This window comes from Stegostoma tigrinum, unplaced genomic scaffold (genome assembly GCF_030684315.1).
Source record: "Stegostoma tigrinum isolate sSteTig4 unplaced genomic scaffold, sSteTig4.hap1 scaffold_146, whole genome shotgun sequence".
Taxonomy (NCBI): Eukaryota; Metazoa; Chordata; class Chondrichthyes; order Orectolobiformes; family Stegostomatidae; genus Stegostoma; species Stegostoma tigrinum.
Window position 1 is genome coordinate 21,093 of NW_026728090.1, and position 16,837 is coordinate 37,929.

The 16,837-nt window shown below is 46.0% G+C and overlaps 1 long non-coding RNA gene across 1 annotated transcript; it reads left to right on the forward strand.

The window, feature by feature from the left end:
- Positions 1-1,731: 1,731 nt before the first annotated feature.
- Positions 1,732-16,211, forward strand: LOC132207751 (uncharacterized). Its single transcript, XR_009443777.1, has 4 exons — positions 1,732-1,870; positions 3,648-3,807; positions 10,534-10,802; positions 13,065-16,211. It is a non-coding gene; the product is annotated as an uncharacterized LOC132207751 (long non-coding RNA).
- The last annotated feature ends 626 nt before the right edge of the window (positions 16,212-16,837 follow it).

Here is a 16,837-nt window from a genome sequence, read left to right on the forward strand (position 1 = left end):
CAATTATGGAAAAATGGAGTCTTGCTAAAATGGTGAAAAATTGTAGCATGCTGCTCCTAGAGGGAGCTGGGCAGCCTTGTGTCTGAATCAGGTAGTTTGCAGATGCGGCTGGTAATTGAGACAGCAAATGGAATAGTGTCCTTCATTGCGAGAGTGATGCAGTTTAAAAATCGGGAGGGTATGCTACAGTTGTTTTGGGTGCTGGTGAGGCTTGGTGTGGAGTAGTTTGTCCAGTTTTAGTCTCCTCACTTGAGCAAGGATGTACTGGCACCGGAGCGGGTGCAAAGGAGATTCACGAGGTTGATTCCAGAATTAAAAATGTTGCTGTATGGGGAGAGATTGAGTAGACTAGGATTGCAGTCACTGGAATTTAGAAGAATGAGGGGTGATCTAACAGAAACTTTTAAAATTATGAAACAAATGGATCGGAAATTGTTTCCACTGATGGGCGAAATTCCAACTCGGGGGCACAGCCTCAAAATAAGTGTGAACAGATTGAAAACTGAGTTGAGGATGAGCTTCTTCATCCAAAGGGTAGTGAATCTGTGGAATTCTCTGCCCACTGAAACAGTTGAGGTTCCCTTGTTGAATGTTTTGAAAGCCAAAACAGATAGATCTTTGAACAGGAAAGGAATTGAGGGTTATGGTGAATGGGAGGGTAAGTGGAGCTGAGTCCGCAAAAAAGATCAGCGGAACGAGCTGGAAGAGACAGATGGCCTACTCCTGTTTTATTTCTTATGTCCGTTCGTCCTTAGATTGCCATCCTTGTCATTCCTCCTTCCCTGGAATAGGCCAGTTCTGAACTGAAGAGTAGGTCTTTAAATAACTCCCACGTATCAAATGTTGACTTGTTCAATAAAAGCTCCTCCCAATTAATACTGCTCAGCTCCTACCTAACACTGATGTAATTTTCCCTTCCCACAAGGTCCTGATTATCCATGGCTGTCTTAAAATGTAAGGAGATGCGATCGCCCATTTAAGAAGCTCCTGGTTCACTGTTTTTCCCAAGTGGGAGTCAGCTACAGGCTTTCTTGTTCCACGATGGGGGAGGAAATGGCCTAGTGGTATTATTGCTGGACTGTTAATTCAGAGACTGAGATAACATTCTGGGGACCTGTGTTCAAATTCCAGCACAGCAGATGGTGGAATTTGAATTCAATATAAAAGAAAATCATGAATTAAGAATATAATGATGACCATGAATTCATTGCCAAATGTCAGAAAAACTCACCTGGTTCACTGATGTGCTTTAGGGAAGGAAACTGCCACCCTTACATGATCTGGCCTTTCTGTGACTGCAGACCCACAGCAATATGATTGACTTTGAACTGTCCCCTGGGCAATTAGGGATGGACAATAAACACTGCGTAGCTAGTGATGTCCTCCTCCCATTAACAAATAAATAAAATTGGATTCTACATCTTCCGATCCAAGATCGTTTCTTGCTCTCATACTAATTTCTTTGCTTACAGTCACTTTCCCTCCTGCCTGTCTTTTTGGAATGTCGTATAGCCCTGCGCACTTAGCTCCAGTGTTGATCTCCTTGTAACCATGTCTTTGTAATAGCTATAAAATCATGCCCGTCAACCTAGAAATGTGCTATTAATTTGTTGATTTTGTTCTGAATACAATGAGCACGCAAGCAAAGAGCCATGAATTTAGCTTTATCACTTGATTTCACCTCTTGACACTATTTACAGCTGTTTTCTGTTTGTACATGCTGTCTTTTCCGGTACCACGCTGAGTATTGTTATCCCGATAGTTCTTTCGTATCAGTCCGTGTGTATTCCTGGGCGAATGTGCTCGTGTGGTCTCAGGAGTTGGGGAGGTCACGGCTCTGGGACAGCCGTTTCATCGCCCTATGCTGCAGGTAAGAAGAAAAGAAAATCTCTTGCTCTGAGCTCTGCAAACCTGGGCAATGTCAAAAGGGAAACAAGGTCAAAAGAATTTCAACAAGAATCTCAAAATTAACTGCTGAATTCATATCAACATTACGGGGATCGCCCAACTTAGTGGCAACAACAACCCACTTTCTATTCTTCACAAACAATCCAAAGGCTGAAGTATCCGTATCCCTCTTAACTTTTATGGTTTTTGAGCTAATTTCTTGTTTCTAACTTGTGCATATTTGTGGTGCCTTATGACTTGTTGCATTTAGCAATTGATAAACTCACTCTCTCACGAGTTCAGGAGAAGCTAGTTTTATCGAATCCCCAGTGTGGAAACAGGCCACTCAGTTCAAAAAGCCCACAGCAACCCTGCAAAGAGCATCCCACCTAGACCCATCCCCATTCCCCTACTCTATCCCTGTCAGCCTGCATTTCCCATGGCTAATGTACCTAACCTACACATCCGTGGGCACTGTGGGTAATTCAGCATTGCCAATCCACCTAACTTGCACATCTCTGGACTGTGGGAGGAAACCAGAGCACCCAGCAGAAACCCACACAGACAAGGGGAGAATGTGCAAACTCCACACAGACAGTCATCCGAGGCTGGAATGGAACTCGGGTCCCTGGTGCTGTGAGGTAGCATTACTAACTACTGAGTCACCGTGTCACCCTGAGCTATCTTGACTCCTTCTGAAACATAGGAAGGTATCCACAAGACAAAGATCCTTTTTAATCAGCTTAATTCGTACCAACTGAGGTGGATCTAGTTGGGTGTGTAAAGAAGGGGAGTCTTTCACGAGGGAACTTAACAATTTGGGAGGCTCAGTCACCGAGGGAGCCTGACCCGAAGACTGGTCAAAACAATAATGATTCGATATGAATTAGTTAGAATGCAGCTGTGAACAGTAATCCTCCATCCCTATGTGGGAGCGAGATTTAACATTCAAAATCAAAACTGAAACTCTTGAACAAGGTAGTTCAAAACAGCCAGTTCTCTGATTGAGGTTGTGGACTTGCTCGCCGAGCTGGCTTCTTCTCATTCAGACGTTTCGTCACCATGATCGGTGACATCATCGGTACAGCCTCCAATGAAACGATGTTATTCTACTCTGTCTGGAATTGACACTGTCCAGTCTGTTACCATGAGTACTGTCATTTCCGGTTTTGATCTGTATGGGTTTGTATGTGGGGGTCCAATTGTATCTGTTTGTTGGTTGCATTATGGGTGGAGAATCACGCCTCTCAGAGGACACTGCGACAAGGTAACCGTAGTAGCCCAAACCAAGCATAGACACGCACAGGAATTCCGAGAGGCATGGTTCTGCACCCATTCTCCAGCCTCACATTCTTGGTCTCTTAAGTCTGAATATGATCACTCAACCATATCCTTGATGACAAACAATAGAGTCTTACTTCCCAAAATCTACAAACAGGACTGTCCAGACAGATCCATTTGTTCTTATGATATCATCTTCTGCTGGAGGGATTCCGAAATGTCTGCATTCTTCCTCAACTGAGCATTCCTTGCATTCGTGGTTGACAGAGCTGTCAGCCATGTCCATTGTGCTGCAGGGTTCCCAAGCGGAATATGAGTTGCTGTTCCTGCAACTTTGGGGTGGCATCATTTGTGGCACTGCAGGAGGCCAATGTTCAGTTTGGTTATGACTTTTGAGGAACGGATGGTCCCTTTGAGATTGAAATTGGAGAAAGATTTCAGGATTTTTTCATGTTCTTGTCTTTCTGTTATGCCCCTAGGGAAAAAAGCAATGAAAGTGCCGTTAATGTTTTGCACGGCGAGCTGCTGCATACTAACCGGTCTCACACCATTACCATCACCTTGCCCTTGTGAAGGCAGATATGGATAAGGTTCTCAAAGCTGATAGAAGATTGAAACCACTCTAATCCTGTGACGATGGTAAGTTTCCCTTCTTTAAAAAAAAATGCTTGCAGCTGAATTCGCCTAATATAGAGCACAGTGGCTCTGGTTAACACCACTGTCTCAATTCCACCCTTTGGTGACTTTCTGTGTGGAGTTTGCACATTCTCCATGTGCCTGCATGGGTTTTCTCCGGGTGCTCGAGTTTGCTCCCACAGTCAAAAGATGTGCAAGGTTGGTGGATTGGCCATGCTAAATTTCCCAAGGTGTTCAGTGATGTGTAGGTTAGGTGAGTTATAGGTGGATGGGTCTGGGTGGGATGCTGTGAGGGGCAGTGTGGACATGTTGGGCTGACCGACCTGTTTCCACACTGTAAGGGTTCTCTGATTCATGATTCCATGATTTTACTGAGCGCAAAGGGACAATATTGACTCGTCATATTTGTCTCACCTCTTTACACATTGACAAGAAAGCTTTAATGTCAGTTTCTATGCATTTGCAACTTGTCTGCTGTCTCTGACAAGGCTGACGATATCTCCTTCTCTAATGCACATCTCCTGTCCCCTAACACTGAGAGGTGACACTTGCTTTTCATTTAGTACAATAAAAAAAACAATAGCCTCCATATTACATCCAGCGGCTTCTCTTAACACTCACACACTGTTCTTTTTTTCCTCCAGGTATTGACCACCCATCATTTCTAATTCCTCATCTCATCTCTCTCTCATGCGCTCTCTCTCTCTCTCTCTCTCATGCGCTCTCTCTCTCTCTCTCTCTCTCTCTCTCTCTCTCTCTCTCCCCCCCTCTCTCTCTCTGTCTCTCTCTGTCTCTCTCTCTCTCTCTCTCTCTCTGTCTCTCTCTCACTCTGTCTTTATCTCTCCTCTCCCTGTTCTCCCCCATCACTTCACTCACAGGCACCAACAGAGGTTCACAGTCACACTATGTTGCACATGCATATTCTGTCCCTCATGCACAAACACACTACACACACAAAAAAAAAAGTCAGGAACACAGTCTCTCACGAACACACTCTGTCACATTCTCACTCATTCATACTCCATACCGTCACACAGTCGTACACGGTCTTGCACACATTCTGTGGCACACTTGCATGCACTGTCGCAGGATCTTTTGCCAATGCTCTCACTCTCAAGTACACACATACTACCACAAATCTCTCCCTCACACACTTAGGTTTGCAAATTCACTTGCTGTCAAGCTCACTCACACTTACAGACACACTCACTCCCTCATGCATGCTGTAACACTCCCTTCTTGTGCTAACTCCCTTTCACACACTCTCAAGCACAGTCACTGGCACACACATTCTGTCGTGCGCACACACACACTTTCATGCACTGTCTTTGCACTCTTGAGCACAATCATATGCTCACCTCTCTCTTGCTCGCAGTCAATTTGATTTGAGTCAGAGATAATGGGAGCTGCAGATGCTGGAGAATCCAAGATAATAAAATGTGAGGCTGGATGAACACAGCAGGCCAAGCAGCATCTCTGATGAAGGGTCTTGGCCCGAAACGTCAGCTTTTGTGCTCCTGAGATGCTGCTTGGCCTGCTGTGTTCATCCAGCCTCACATTTTATTATCTTGATTTGAGTCATAATTGTCACATGTGCCCAGGTACAGTGAAAAGTTTTCTTCTGCATGCAGTATAGACAGGTGATATCAAACAAGGCGCATGAGTGAAACGGAACATAGTTACAGCTACAGAGAAGATGCACAGAGAGCAAGATCAAAATTAGATTTAAGCTTTTCAGTGTCCTATTCAGATGTCCAACAACAGCGGTGAAGAAGCTGTTCTTGAATCTTTTCACGCATGTATACAAACTTTTTTTACATCTTCCCTTCAGAAAAAGGGAGAAGAGAGTGTAATTGTGGGGTGAGAAGGGCCTTTGATTATGTCAGTTTCTTTCCCGAGGCAGCGGGAAGTAGAGGTGGAATCAACGAATGGAAGGCTGGTTTGCATGATGGACTATGCTGTGTTCATGACTCTGCAGTTTCTTGTGGTCTTAGGAAGAGCTGTTGCCAAACCACACTGTGACATGCATCCAGATAGGATGCTTTCTCTGGTACATGAATGAAAGTTGACCTTGCGGACACTCCAAATTACCTTCGCCTGCTGGGGAAATAGAGACATTTGGTGTGCTTTTTTGCCCATTGCGACGAGCTGGGTGGACCAGGAGAGATTGTTGGTGATCGACACTCTCAACTATCTCCACCTCAGCAACATCTCTCTCACTGTCTGATGCAGGCGCTCACACACTCACATTCTGTCACCTATTCTGTCTGTCTGTCTCTCCCTCTCTCCCTCATCGCCCATCTCTCTGTCTCGCTCTCTCTCTCTCTGTGTCGCGCTCTCTCTCTCGCTCTCTCGCGCTGTCTCTCTCTCTCGCGCTGTCTCTCTCTCTCGCGCTGTCTCTCTCTCTCGCGCTGTCTCTCTCTCTCGCGCTGTCTCTCTCTCTCGCGCTGTCTCTCTCTCTCGCGCTGTCTCTCTCTCGCGCTGTCTCTCTCTCTCGCGCTGTCTCTCTCTCTCGCGCTGTCTCTCTCTCTCGCGCGCTCTCTCTCCCTCCCCCACCCACCAACCTCTCTGGCTTTCTCTCTCTCTCTCTCTCTCTCTCTCTCTCTCTCTCTCCCTCTCTCTCTCTCTCCCTCTCCCCCTCTCTCTCTCTCTCTCTCTCTCTCTTTGTTGGAAGAATTAACTTAGACTGAGCGTGGATTTTCTCCCAAATTAGTTATGACAAAGCAGAACCAATTCTGCCTGGAAGAAGAAAGGCAGGAGCCATAATAATTAGGGATTGTTTTGCTAGAGGAACCGTGCTGTGATATGCATCCAGATAGGATGCTTTCTGTGGTACATCAATGAAAGTTGCCCTTGTGGGCACACGGAATTGCCTTAGCCTCCTGGGAAGTAGACACAACGGTGTGCTTTTTTGCTCATTGCGATGATGTGGATGGACCAGTGAACTAATCTAAGCCCATCCCCCTACACGATCCCATTATCATCCATATGCTTATCCGAGGACTGTTGAAATGCCCCTAATGTGGCTGAGCTAACTGCATTGGCAGGCAGGGGGTTCCACATCCTTACCACTCTCTGAGTAAAGAACCTGCCTCTGATATCTATCTCAAATCTATTATCCCTCACTGTTTAGCTGTGCCCCCTCATACAAGCTGACGTCATCATCCTCGGAAAAAGACCCACACTGTCCACCCTGTCTCATCCACTGATCATCTTGTATGTCTCTTTTAAATCCCCTCTGAACCACCTTCTCTCCAATGAGTACAGACCCAAGTCCCTCAGCCTTTCTTCAGAAGACCTTCACTCCGGACCAGGCAACATCTCCTCTGCACCTTTTCCAATGCTTCCACATCCTTCCTGAAATGGGACGACCAGAACTGTACGCAATATTCCAAATGAGACCGCACCAGTTTTTTGGACAGTTGCTCTGGATCTCAATCCCACTGCCAATAAAACCTAAAACACCGGAAGCTGCCTTCACAGCACTATCAACCTGGATGGCAATTTTCAGGGATCGACATAGATGGACACCCTCTGCACAACAACACTACCAAGAATCTTTCCATTGACCCAATATTCTGCCTTCCTATTATTCATCCCAAAGTGAATCACCTCACATTTATCCGCATTGAACTCCATCTGCCATCTTTCCGCCCAATTCTGCAGTTCATCCAAGTCTACCTGTCACCTGCAACATTCTTCCACATTGTCCACCACTCCACCGACTTGAGTGTCATCTGCAAACTTACTAACCGATCTACCAATGCCTCCGTCCAAGTCATTTATTAAAATGACAAACAGCAGTGGTCCCAAAACAGATCCTTGAGACAAACCAGTAGTAACCAGACTCCAGGCTGAATATTTTCTATCAACCACCACTGGTTGCCTCCTTCGCCAAAGCCAGTTTCTAATCCAACCTGCTAAATCTCCCCCAATCCCATGTCTCCATGTTTTCTCCAATAGCCTACCATGTGGAACCTTATCGAAGGCTTTACTGAAGTCCATGTCCACCACGTCAACTGCCCGACCCTCATCCACGTGCTTGGTCACCTTCCAAAATTACTCAATGAGGCTTGTGAGACACGACCTGCCCTTGACAAATCCATGTCGACTATCTCCCATCAAATTGGTGCTTGCTCGATGATTATAAATCCTATCTCTTATAATCCTTTCCAAAACTTTTCCTGCAACAGACGGAAGGCTCACTGGGTTTATAATTACCTGGGTCATCTCTACTGCCCTCTTTGAACAAGGGCACAACATTTGCAACCCTCCAGCCTTCTGGTACTAAACCTGTAGACAATGAGGATTCAAAGATCAAGGCCAAAGGCTCTGCCACCTCCTCCGTAGCCTCCCAGAGAATCTGAAAGTTTCGAAGGATGATGCGTTGTATCTGGAGGTTGGTGGGGTGGTACGTTAGGACGAGGGAGACTTTGTTTTGGTTGTTGTTGCGGGGTGGGGTGAGAGGGATTTGTTGCAGGAAATGCTGGAGACACGGTCGAGGGCGTTATCAACCACAGAGCGGGGCAAGTTGTGCTCCTTGAAAAATGAGGACATCTGAGATATACAGGAATAGAATACCTCATCCTGGGAGTGCAGATGCAGAGGCAAAGGAATGGGGAATAGGGGATGAATTGTTGCAGGAATATGGTGAGAGGAGGTGTAATCTTGGTAGCTGTGGGAATTGGTGGAGTTGAAATGGATATTTGTTTCTCAGTGGTTGGAAATAGAGTGGTCCAGGTAGGAGAGAGAGGTATCAGAGATTGTCCAGGTTAACTTCAAGTTCGGGAGGAAGGTGTTGGTGAAGCGGATGAACTGTTAGAGCCCCTTGTGGGAACACGAGGCGGTGCCGATACAGTCATCAATGTCACGGAGGAAGAGGTGGGGTTGAGGGCCAGTGTAGGTACGGAAGAGGGAGCGTTCCATGTAACCTACAAAGAGGCAGGCATAGCTTGGGCCCATTTGGCTATCCTGGCCACCCTCTTTGTCTGTAGGAAGTGGGAGGAATTGAAAGAGAAACTGTTGAGGGTTGTTCAAGGACCGGAACTTCCCCCTCCTCAGTGGTCAAAAACACCCTCGACCGTGTCACCCGCGTTTCCCACAACTCATCCCTCTCACCCGCACCCCATAATAACTACCAAAACAGTGTCCTTGTCGCCCTCACGTACCACCCCACCAACATCTGGATTCAATGCGTCGTCCTCCGACCCTTCTGCCATCCGCAATCCGACCCCACCACCCAAGACGTTTTTCCCACCACCCTTAGGTGACCCCCTTATCCGCTCCACACTCCCCTCTAGCACTCCCGACACCCAGCACTTTTCCCTGCATATCCATAAATGTTGTCATCACAACGTTTAAAATTCACTGGTCCCGATACCTCCCCCCCATCCCAGGCCCCAGGAAGAATTTCCTCATCAAACAGATGTTGACCTGCACATCTGCTAATGTGGTAGACTGTATCCACTGTTGCCATTGTGGCCCCCTCGACATCGGGGAAACCAAACAGAGGTTTGGGGACCGCTTCACCTGTGCTCAGTTTGCACCAAAGAACTGCACCTCCCAGTCGTGAACTGTTTCGACTCTGCCTACCAATCCTCAGGTAACATGTCCATCCTGGGCCTCCTGCAGTGCCACAACGATGCCACCTGAAGGTTGCAGGAGCAGCATCTCATATTGCGCTTGGGAACCCTGCACTCCATGGTATCAATGTGGACTTCACAAGCTTCAAAATCACCCCTCCCCCTCCCGCATCCCAAAACCAGCCCACCTATCCCATCCTGCCACCTCAAACCCCACCCCCATTTCCTGCCTCCCAACCTCTTCCCGCCCCGGAGACCTGTTCGTCCTCCCCGGACTGACCTCTCCCCTTCCTACCTCCCCACCTACATTCACCTCTGCTGGCTCCATCCCCACCTCTTGAACTTGTCTGTCTCCTCTCCACCTATCTTCTCCTCTATCCATCTTTGATCCGCCTCCCCCTTTCTCACTATTTATTTCAGAACTCTCTCCCCCTACCCCTTTTCTGATGAAAGGTCTCGGCCCAACATGTCAGCTTTTGTGCTCCTCAGATGCTGCTTGGCCTGCTGTGTTCATCCAGCTGCACACTTTGTTATCTCTACATCTCTTAACAACCTCATTAAGTGAGTTCGAGAGAGAACTATGCAGGGTATCATCAAGGACCGGAACTTCCCCCTCCTCAGTGGTCAAAAACACCCTCGACCGTGTCACCCGCGTTTCCCACAACTCATCCCTCTCACCCGCACCCCATAATAACTACCAAACAGTGTCCTCGTCGCCCTCACGTACCCCTTTTCTGATGTTTATCATTCTAACTTGCCAGTCCTGAAAGATGAAAGTTGGTTTGTGTTGCATGTTTGTCTCATAGCTACGAAAGATACACTGAAAGGATTTTTCAAATCTTTTGTTGAGAATTGTACCCATTTAGTCACTAATCCTTTTCCTTTTTTAAAGCTTCCTTGGTCGTGACAAATTTCAAATATCTGCGGAATTTTATTTGGCTTTGTATTGGTTCTCTGTGATTCTCTGTTCATGGCTCCACGACCTGCTAGCTAATTACAGAATTTATCATTGATGTGCTTCAGTCTTATATATCCCAATTTCAGGAGAAAGTCCAGAGAGACCTTTGAAAGGAAAGGGGTTTAGAAAGAAAATCTATCGATCAAAATCATGAACAGTTGATAAATTATTTGCACTTCATATTTCCAGAACCTACCCCGGAAGAGAGAGCCCAGAGAATTGCCAAAGCTGTCCGCAAACAGTCAACAGAAGTGAAGGAAAATTGGGTGCAATTGAAAACCCGTGCGAGCAACTGGCAGAAACAGGTGGAAAAGGCGTTGGAGAAACTTCAAGAACTGCAGAAAGCGCTGGATGATCTTGAGGCTCATGTGATAACAGCTGAGGGGGTCCACACTGATTGGCAACCTGTGGGTGACCTGCTTCTTGACTCATTGCAGGATCACATTGATAAAACCACAGTAAGTGCAATTACATTACACTTCACTTATGAACAGATGTAACCAGAATGTTGTATCGAGACGATCAGTAATATGAGTACTTCAGTAATATTGATTGAATGGTTGTTAACTGAATTTGCAAATTAAAACTTAGTTGAGCATGCCTTCTGATGATATCACAACATGAATATCAGTATAATTGAGGATTCTATTAGTCAGTGACATCAGCTGAGTTATCTGCTTGTTGCCATGTTATCAGGGTTAAAGGTCAAGTCTTAGCACGCCATTTGGCGACTCCTTAGAGAGAGACAACTGGTTATGATTTAACCTGAAGATCACCACGCCTCAGTCAAGTAGAGTGGTTGAGGCGAAGACCCTTTGTGGTAAGCTCACTGGTACGACAATTGAGCCCTCTCTGCAGGGCATCACTCTGCATCACAAACCAACTGAATTTGAATAGAGTTGAGGATTGGAGAGCAATCCATGCAATTATTTTTTTTAATGAATGTTTCTCACTGGGACTCTCTCACTGGCAAACTTTTTAAAAGCCAGCTCAGCCATACAGGCGAGATCAGTTCCTGATCTCAGCTGAATTTTTTGACCTGGGGTGGGTCAGCGTTAGGAGTTCAGTGATTGGAATGAATTCTCATGAAGTTAGCGAGAGGGATACTACACGTGAATAGATCGATGTTTTGAGAAGAGGATGAGATATGAGCAAAAGTTTAATTGATGTGGAAGACCAGCCACAATCATCATCGACGGTGGAGCAGGCTTGAGCGGCCATGCAACATTGTGCTGCCGCTATTTGACTTGTTCTGTGGAAAGGAAGGAAAATGGTCCAAGTGTCAAAAATGATGAAGACCACATCATTCTACAACCTCAAAATTTGATTGTGTTCAGCATATTATCACTCCTGGTACCCCTAAATCCTGGTCTATCATCTCAGCAGCTCGACTCTGCCCAAAAGCTGGTTACTTGTGACATTTTTGAGGGATCTTCCCAAGTCTGAAAATCATTTTTGTTTTTGTAGAATCAGAGTTGGCCAATTGCTTGTGTTCAGAATCTGTCTTAGAGTTTTAACCTTTATTTCAAAAGCAAGAATTTATAAGATACCACACTGACTGTAACTACAAGTTGTGTGTTTCTTCAACAAAATATCTGCAAACAAACAAACATCCTGGATGAAGACTTACTATCTGACACTCCACTCACACTAGTTGCAGGATGTTTTGATCTGTCTGCTTATCAATTGTGTGTCTGTGTGTTTACCTCCCTGACCGCACCTGATGAAGGGACTGCACTCCCAAAGCTTGTGTGATTTCAAATAAACCTGTCAGATTATAACCTGATGTCATGTGAGCTCTGACTTTGTCTATCCTAGTCCAACACCAGCGCCTCCACATTATAACTGTTTGGAACCAAGTCAGCGCAACAGGTACATATCGAACATTTGACTTCGGAAGAATGCCTCGTGCTGAAAAATTCATTAATAACAAAGGATTTCTTCATTGTGCCATCTATCGTAACATGCTGCGTCTCTCAGTCATAATGAAAGGATGGCCACTTCAATTTCGCAGGGCCAAGAACAGTTATGGACATTTTTAGCATGGGAGGAGGCCATTCAACCTATTTTATCTGTCCCAGCTCTCTCCCAGCACAAGAAAATTAATCCTTCTTTCGAACTCATTCCACATATTTCACAGAATTGAAATATATAGGTACATACTTAGGAGTTTTTAACATCAAGTGAGCAGTTCTCGCACTTCACCTTGTCACTAAAAATGGAAAACGTGACTTACAAAGAGTGGGTCTTGATTTTGTTCTGTTTTGATGATGAAGCAGATGCAAGTCGAAGTGCTGGAACTGGCCTCTTGAACTTACCAACTGTTCAACGTGTATAAAATGATTTCTGTGCGCATCTACTAAAAGCAGTTTTATGGAAGGAAAAGGTACCAAAGAAGATTTGGTGTATTGTGCTTGATGCTATTATACGCCAACCTGTGAAAACAGAACTCTACGACTGAGTGTTGAGTTCTGAGAGGGGGCTATCTTGTTTGAATTTACATTGCTAAGCCTAGGCCTATTTTCCCAACAGCAAAATTGGTAATCCAGCAAGAAATGGATATTTCTCACATTTGTTGGCTGTAAGTGTCTGTTTAAAGTTTCCTTATATACAGGTGCTTAACCTGCTTTTACAGTTGGAACATTTGTTGTGCCAATGAAAATTTTTTGAATGGTTTCATCTCCAGTTTTCCTGTTTATACATATTTGGTATTTTTTCAGGGTAAGGACTATCTGCAAAATCTGAGATTGGGTTTTGAAAGACAGCAGCCTTTGTTTTGGAGAGATAATGGGAACTGCAGATGCTGGAGAATGCGAGATAACACCGTGTGGAACTGGATGAAGACAGCAGGCCAAGCAGCATCTCAGGAGCACAAAAGCTGACGTTTCGGGCCGAGAACCTTCTTCAGAAAATGGGGAGGGGGTGCGGGTTCTGGAATAAATAGGGAGAGAGGGGGAGGCGGATGGAAGATGGATGGAGGAGAAGATAGGTGGAGAGGAGAGTATGGGTAGGGAGGCAGGGAGGGGATAGGTCAGTCTGGGGAGGCCGGACAGGTCAAGGGAGCGGGATGAGGGGAAATAGGGGTGCGGCATGAGGTGGGAGGGGGGATGGGTGAGAGGAAGAATAGGTTTGGGAGGCAGGGACGAGCTGGGCTGGTTTTGGGATGCAGCGGCAGGACAGGAGATTTGGAAGCTTGTGAAATCCACACTGATACCATTGGGCTGCAGGGTTCCCAAGCAGAATATGAGTTGCTGTTCCTGCAACCTTCGGGTGGCGTCATTATGGCACTGCAGGAGGTCCAGGTTGGACATGTCCTCTCAGGAATGGGAGGGGGAGTTGAAATGGTTCGTGACTGGGAGGTGCAGTTGTTTATTGCAAACTGAGTGTAGGTGTTCTGAAAAGCGGTCCCCAAGCCTCTGCATCGTTTCCCCAATGTGGAGGAAGCCACAACGGGGACAGCGGATGTTTTGGATATTTCTTAAGCATTGATTTTCATTCAGAGTTGGTTGGATTTTGCTGAAGCAATAGACATAACTCACTATGACATAGACAATGTCAGAGTTAATGTTTCGCGTCCTGTGACCCTTCCTCAGATCTCACTCTTCACTGATGCTGCCAGACCTGCTGAGCTTTTCCAGCAACTTCTGCTTTTGTTGCTGATTTACAGTGCCCACAGTTAGAACATAGAACATAGAACAGTACAGCACAGAAAAGGCCCTTCAGCCCACAATGTTGTGCCGACCATTGATCCTCATGTATGCACCCTCAAATTTCTGTGACCATATACATGTCCAGCAGTCTCTGAAATGACCCCAATGACCTTGCTTCCACAACTGCTGCTGGCAACGCATTCCATGCTCTCACAACTCTCTGCGTAAAGAACCTGCCTCTGACATCCCCTCTATACTTTCCACTAACCAGCTTAAAACTATGACCCCTCGTGCTAGCCATTTCTGCCCTGGGAAATAGTCTCTGGCTATCAACTCTATCTATGCCTCTCATTATCTTGTATACCTCAATGAGGTCCCCTCTCCTCCTCCTTTTCTCCAATGAAAAGAGACCGAGCTCAGTCAACCTCTCTTCATAAGATAAGCCCTCCAGTCCAGGCAGCATCCTGGTAAACCTCCTCTGAATCCTCTCCAAAGCATCCACATCTTTCCTATAATAGGGCGCCCAGAACTGGACGCAGTATTCCAAGTGCGGTCTAACCAAAGTTTTATAGAGCTGCAACAAGATCTCACGACTCTGAAACTCAATCCCCCTGTAACTGAAAGCCAAAACACCATATGCTTTCTTAACAACCCTGTCCACTTGGGTGGCCATTTTAAGGGATCTATGTATCTGCACACCAAGATCCCTCTGTTCCTCCACGCTGCCAAGAATCCTATCCTTAATCCTGTACTCAGCTTTCAAATTCGACCTTCCAAAATGCATCACCTCGCATTTATCCAGGTTGAACTCCATCTGCCACCTCTCAGCCCATCTCTGCATCCTGTCAATGTCCCGCTGCAGCCTACAGCAGCCCTCTACACTGTCAACGACACCTCCGACCTTTGTGTCGTCTGCAAACTTGCTGACCCATCCTTCAATTCCCTCGTCCAAGTCATTAATAAAAATTACAAACAGTAGAGGCCCAAGGACAGAGCCCTGTGGAACTCCACTCACCACTGACTTCCAGGCAGAATATTTTCCTTCTACTACCACTCGCTGTCTTCTGTTGGCCAGCCAATTCTGTATCCAAGCAGCTAAGTTCCCCTGTATCCCATTCCTCCTGACCTTCTGAATGAGCCTACCATGGGGAACCTTATCAAATGCCTTACTGAAGTCCAGAAACACCACATCCACAGCTCGACCCTCATCAACCTTTCTAGTCACATCCTCAAAAAACTCAATAAGGTTTGTAAGGCATGACCTACCCCTCACAAAGCCGTGTTGACTGTATTTGATCAAGCCATGCTCTTCCAGATGGTCATAAATCTTATCCCTCAGAATCCTTTCTAACACCTTGCAGACGACAGACGTGAGACTTACCGGTCTGTAATTGCCGGGGATTTCCCTATTTCCTTTCTTGAAGAGAGGAATTACATTTGCCTCTCTCCAGTCCTCAGGTACGACTCCAGTGGAGAGCGAGGATGCAAAGATCTTCGCAAGTGGCGAAGCAATTGCATTTCTCGCTTCCCAAAGCAGCCGAGGACAAATCTGATCCGGGCCTGGCGACTTGTCAATCTTAATGTTTGACAAAATTTTCAGCACATCAGCTTCGTCTATCTCTATCCATTCCAGCATGCACACCTGCTCTTCAAAGGTTTCATTCACTACAAAGTTAGTTTCTTTCGTAAAGACAGAAGCAAAAAACTCATTTAGGGCTTCCCCTACCTCCTCAGGCTCCACACACAAGTTCCCTATGCCATCCCTGATCGGCCCGATGACGCAGGCAAAACTCTATCTCTGCAGGTAGCATGATGCTGTGTTCTCAAACTTGCCTGCCTTATAAAGTAGAAAATCAGTGTGGTTTGTTTTCCAAAATGTGATGTGTAAGTGCAACACTTAACAGTGTGTTCATCAAACTATTGTTTCCTTTGATCTTTGTGTTGCAGAAATTTCTAGAATCATTTCATATATATTTTTCTTGATATATTTTAGCAGCTTTCCTGGAGCAAGTCTGGTTTCCTTCGGATGAGACGACTTTCAGACATACTCCCTTTATTATGAGATTTAATTGCGGTAAAATGAGGAGGATTTTTATTCACTGAGACACACATGACTATATGTTTAAAGCATTGGAAAATGCGTTCTGTTCGGACTGTCATGTTATCTGGTGTTTGTACCAGGCTTTCCGATTAAATGCAAGTGATTAAGGATGCTAATGATGCCACATGTTATTACAAGAGGAAATGAACATACAAGTCAGGATTTTATGCCACATTTATACATAGCATAGACCATGCAGCATGGATGCAGTGACTGAGTGAAATGGGATGCAGTGACTGAGTGAAATGGGATGCAGTGACTGAGTGAAATGGGATGCAGTGACTGAGTGAAATGGGATGCAGTGACTGAGTGAAATGGGATGCAGTGACTGAGTGAAATGGGATGCAGTGACTGAGTGAAATAGGGATGCAGTGACTGAGTGAAATAGGGATGCAGTGTCGGAGGGAAATAGGGATGCAGTGACTGAGACAAATGGGATGCACTGACAGATGGAAATGGGAGACAGTGCCTCAGTGAAATGCTCACAACGAATTGCCCCCTCCAGTCCTGACCCGCTCTCAGCAACTTGCCCCCTCCGTCCTGCCCCGCTCACAGCGACTTTCCCCATCCGTCCTGACCCGCTGACAGCGAATTGTCCCCTCCGTTCTGACCCACTCGCAGCGACCTACCCCTGCAGTCGTGACCCGCTCACACCGACTGGCGCCTGCAGTCCTGACCCGCTCACACCTAAATCTTTTCTGAATCCTTTACTGTTTCACAACATCGTTCCGACAGCAGGGAG